General features: G+C 42.7%; 1 protein-coding gene across 1 annotated transcript in view; it reads left to right on the top strand.

The window, feature by feature from the left end:
- The window catches only part of LOC137281824 (mitogen-activated protein kinase kinase kinase kinase 4-like), a 286,271-nt gene that overhangs the window by 248,861 nt on the left and 31,663 nt on the right, over positions 1 to 5,747 (top strand). The gene's annotated exons all lie outside the window — the stretch shown is intronic.

The following is a 5,747-nucleotide window of genomic DNA, read 5'->3' as shown; positions in this document are numbered from 1 at the left end:
AACACTTGATACACGAGGTTCAACATGGGTGGGGGGCGTGACAGGAAATTTGATATTGACGTTTGGAAATACTCAAGCGATCAATTGTGTAATTATTCCAGGGCACATTTTTCAAATGTGATCTCAGCGCTAAAACGATCGTACGTCTGTGGTAATGTATTGGTTTAACGATCACCTAAGCACTAAATCGCTTTGTACAATGGGGCCGTGTTCAGTAGAAATTAACTGTTGGGTACTGAAATAGAATACCAGTCTTAAACTAAAATGCCACTTGATGAAATGGGAAATACTACACTAGGTCATCGGGTTTACAACACAAAATGTCTATCCCTAGTATGGTGATTTACCATCAGTTGTTGGCGATGTATAGCCTGTTTGTATACCGTATTGTCCAAATAGTGATATTGGTTTTAACTTTCCACGCTAGTTTTAATGCCAGTTGTGATATTCTAGCTGTTTTACTGTCCTTCGTCGACAGGTTTTTATAATACACATATATTCCATTACAGTGTTAAATGTTCTCGTCACGATATGGCTGAAATATTGCCGATGTGACTTTAAATATAAACTCACTCACTCTCTCACTCACACACAAAATGTCCAAATGCACAAACATGGCTCGAACAAAGACATATATATGGGCAAAAGGTTCCACAAATTATATTTACAATGCGTGTATTTACACTGGATCGTAATATTCTCGATGGGGAGATGAGTGAGTGAGTGAGTGAGTTTTTTCCCGCTTTTAGCAATATTCCAGCAACATCACACATTGTACACATGTGGGGAATCGAACCCGGTCTTCGGCGTGACGGGCGAACGCTTTAACCACAAGACTACCCCGGGGTAGAATAGGCCTTAAGCAACCCATGCTTGCCATAAACGGCGACTACACTTGTCGTAAGAGGCGAGCTGGAATATTGATGAATGCTGCGTAAAACTAAACTCACTCTCACCCGGAACTATCAACTCCGTTCTACAGCTGAAATATTGAGAGTCGTGGACTGAAGACAGTCACTGTTTGCCACTACTATGAGCATGTCTAGTACCTTCTACGAATAACATGTGCTTCCTGTGCCTTTGTCAAAAACAAGTGTTTGTTGATGAAAACTATGACTTTACATGCATTCGTCATGTAACGGTAAACGTTTCCCCTTCTTTAAAAGATCAAGATTTTTATTTGTTGTATCGTAAAAAATAGCTTTTAAATACCTTTCCGAAACTTACGAACATATTACATAGCTTTCCTTAAAGTGATCTACTGAACCAGTGAAACATCAAGGTTCAAGAACCCACGGTCCTCGTATGACAAACAAGATCAAGTGGTCAGCCTCGCTGTCATGGGGGCGGTGGGGTAGCCTAGTGGTTAATGCGTTCGTTTATGACGCCGAAGACCCGGGTTCCATTCCCCACATGGGTGCATTGTATAAGGCCCATTTCTGGTGTCCAATGCATTGGTATTGCTGGAATATTTCTAAATGAGGCGTAAAACCCAACTCACTCACACTCACACTCACACTCACACTCACCCACGCTTACACTCACACTCACACGCTCACGTTCTCGCGCTCGCTCACTCACGCTCTTACTCTTACTCTCACTGACACTCACACTCTCACTCACACTCTCACACACACTCTCACACTCTCACCGACGCTCACACTCTCACCGACGCTCACGCTCTCACTGACACACACACTCTCGCTCACACTCTCACCCGGTGACAGATTGCGCATTATGTCAGTAACTTTGGTCTAGATTTGATTATTTGCGGACAGCAGTCGGGCGTATTGCTGATTGCGATTATTAAAACAAACACCATGGAATAATGTAATATGGATGATTAATGCCACACACCCAACGTTAATGTACAGAACAACTGAATGAATGGGTTAGTGAGTTATTTGTGTTTACCACCGCTTCGAACGCCTGGTCGTCAGTTTGTCAGGGGTGGTCAGTTTCACGTAGGACAATAGCCCGAAGTCATTGAGATCTTGTGAAAACACAACATGTTAATATGGCAGCCATTTAGTTTTAGTATGACAACCATCTCGAGGCTAACAAAAGGTTTTCGAATTCGCGAAACTGAAGGTCTGATTCTTAAATATCCTTTTCGCCCTACAACCACCCCCGATGGAGCCTCACTCGTGCTGTTTGTTTAGCGTCCAAGGTAGGCAAAATCGCTAGGCATGTAACTGTCGCACAAGCAACAGGTTCTAGTTTAAAAGTAAGCGTGTTTAAACAGGCCTGCGTGTATATTATCAATATACACAGATCAAACAGAGGTGTCCCGGATTGACAGAGGAGACACTTTAACTGATAGTGTTTGATGGTGGTTGGTTTTCAACCAGTTCACTGAGCTTGACGAACGGCTCGGGGAATAAATACTTCATAAGCCTCCCTATCTCGGGTACAGCGGGTCTGCAGCCAATCCCAGGTGTGTTGAGCTGGGCACTTAGGCACCGTTCATATACAGTATCGTGTTAATATCATGAAAGTAAAGCTTAAATAGAAATCTGTGACAAAATATCTGTTCATGATCAGTACACAATTATATTTTAGGGTTTACGGAGCAATTTCAAGCCTTTAGATGCCATTTAGAAGTGATGCATTTTAAGGAGTGGTTGGGGTGTTATGGACGTCAACTTCTATATTTCGAAGACCAAACTTCTTTGGAGTATATGGGGTAGTGGAGAATGGAAGAGTTATTGAGGAGTAATGAAGGAATGCAGGAGTAATAAAGAACTTATGAAGGAGTAATGCAGCTGTTGTGGAGGAGGGACAGAAAGAAACAGTGGAGAGGCGATAAAGAAGCGACGGGGGAGTAATAAAGGATTGTTGACGGAGTAATAAAGGAGCGAGGGAGGAATAATAAGGAGTGATGAGGAATAATGAGTGATGAGGAATAGTAAGGAGTGAAGGAGGAGTAAAGGAAGACTAATAAAAAAGTGATGGAGGAATAACAAAGGAGTGATGGAGGAATAACGAAGCAGTGATGGAGGAGTAATGCAGAGTGATGGGGACTAATGAAGGAGTGATGAAGTAGCAAAAAAGGCGTGATGGGGGAGTAATAAGGAGTGATGGAGGAATAATAAAGTGAGTGAGTTTAGTTTTACGCCGCACTCAGCAATATTCCAGCTATATGGCGGCGGTCTGTAAATAATCGAGTCTGGACCAGACAATCCAGTGATCAAGAACATGAGCATCGATCTGTGCAATTGGGAATCGATGACCCGTGTCAAGCAAGTCAGTGAGCCCGACCACTCAATTCAGGGATAAGAGGATATTACCTTAAATAAATTACAAAGTATTGGTAATTTCATAAACCAAAGTGTACGAAGTAAACTGACCGTCAAAAGAAAGTATACTAGGTTTTAAGAGGTCGTCTGTTTGGCGGGTATGCGGGTGCAGCCGAAGGTTCTTGCAACGTTGCGTGTGTCGAGGAGCATACCTATGACCCTCTCGCGTTCAATTTCTGATCGTCGTGGCAGAACTGTCGTGATCTTTTTCAAACTGCGTGTCAAACACTACCTTATATGGCCTTAATGCATGTGAAAGACCGAAAGTCATCATTGTACAACTCGATGTTTTATTCGCGACGCGCGCGTGAATTTCACTGCAGGTATCAAATTGCTACGTTGGAGCGACATGTTTCAGTGTATAATTTACCTACAAACACATTGCCTTAAAATCTGAGAGATGTTAACCTTTGGCGTACTCTCTTTTGCCGGTCAGTCTATCAAAGTCTCACAATTGAAACTGGTACAGATCGCTCCATTTCTAAACAATGATGGAGCTAGCAGGAAATGGAATGTAAGTTATAGCATTTGAACATTTATTGATCACATGGCAAGTCAGACGAGAAACATAATGGCAATTATCTAATATTTCAGAAGTGTGATACATCGTTGGTGATACAGTGACAGTGAATGCACGGCCATGGTGTATAGCGCGGTGAGATCGCGACTGTTGGGTCGCGACGGTGGGCAGGAAGCGTTAATTCTCTCGTCACACCGATGTAACACAGTCAATGGCCACCTTGCCTGGTCAACATGGGCCAGTCTCTGGTAAGACTCAGGCGATTAAGGACAGAGCAAACAACTGATGTGATCCTGTTATCATTTATGGTGATTTAAGACACATTAAAGTTCAAACACACCTGTGATTGGCAAACAAGTTATGTTAATAGCTGTACTAAAACTGATTTTAAGCGTCTACCCCACTGTTCATCCTGCACCATTAAGACTGACCAGGAGGGTATATAAAGAGAAGGAACAATACCAGCGGAGCTCAGCAAACTGCCCGAATCGCCAGGTCGTTGTCGATGCTGAAATAAATCCATTGAAAACTCCACTCCGATTATTTGTTGTCCTTACATTTTAACACCGAAGACAATGAACGTTCTCTACAACGGCGAGGTAGGTTTGTGGTTGAAGCGTTCGCTAGTCAAGGGTTCGATTCTCCATATGGGTACATGGATGACAGATAAATGAATGGAGGAGTCACAAAATAGGGAATCGAGGGGTTTAGAAATAACATGGTGAGGTAGTGTGTTTTAAGCGAACTAAGAAATAACAGTACAAATAAAATTAAAATGAATGGTTTCTGTGAATAGCGTCATTATAATTGCACACAATCAGTACTGCTAAACTTGAACACAGACATACTGCAGCCGTACCTTTGAATAACGGAATCGAGGGATGACAGATAATGGGATCGAGGGATTCCTAATAACGGGATCGGGGGATCATAGATAACGGCATCGGGGGATCATAAATGACGACATCGACGGCTTGGAGGGGTTACAAATAGCGGGATCGAGGGATCACAGATAAATGAATCAAGGGGTCACAGATAATGGGATCGAGGGATCACAAATAAGGGAATCGAAGGGTTACGAAATAACGGGGTGAGGTAGTGTGTTTTAAGCGAACGAGGAAATAACACTACAAATAAATATGGAAGATTTCTGTGAGCAGCGTCATTATAAATGCACTGTGATTAATTGACACTTTATGTTAATAGCCGCGAATATGACGATACTGATATTGCATGACATCAAATACATTTGATTTCCATTACGTACACATTATGTAGAGCACATTCTTGATACAAGTGCGTAAGTGGGTGAGTTAAGATTTAACGTTACATCGACAACAGTTCATCCGACTCGTGGGTAAACGTGCCAGTTTCATGCACAAATAACGCCTTAGTACGTGCTACATGTTAAAACATGAACTATGTATTTTTCCTTGTTTAATCTCCATACAGTCTGCACACTCTCGCCGTTTACTAGTTTCTATTCATAACAGACGTGTCGATCTGCACACACCAATGCTCCTAGGAGCGACTCAGCAAACCTACCTGAGACTCACATCTATGCTAAAGAAAGGGCGATCGAATGTTGTTTAATGCCGCAGTCAGCATGAGCCCGTTGTGATTGGACTGGATGTTTTATTTTTGTCTCTTGGTTAGTTGGCTTCTATTATAACGCCATTCTCCGGCAGCAATATTCCAGCTATAAGGCAGCGGTCTCTTAATAATCTTGCCTGCACCAGACAATCCAGTGGTCAACAGCACGAGCATCGATCTACGCAAGCGGGATACGATGACGAGTGTCAATCATGTCAGTCGCCTCTTGCACAACCATGGGTTGCTGAAGACCAACTCTAGCCGCATCTTCACGGGTATTTATGATAAAAACGTAGCACCTATTTATCTTTGCGGGTCAGACTGGTTGTGAGCCA

This window comes from Haliotis asinina, chromosome 4, assembly GCF_037392515.1.
Source record: "Haliotis asinina isolate JCU_RB_2024 chromosome 4, JCU_Hal_asi_v2, whole genome shotgun sequence".
Lineage (NCBI taxonomy): Eukaryota > Metazoa > Mollusca > Gastropoda > Lepetellida > Haliotidae > Haliotis > Haliotis asinina.
This window is presented reverse-complemented; position numbering and strand designations above follow the sequence as displayed.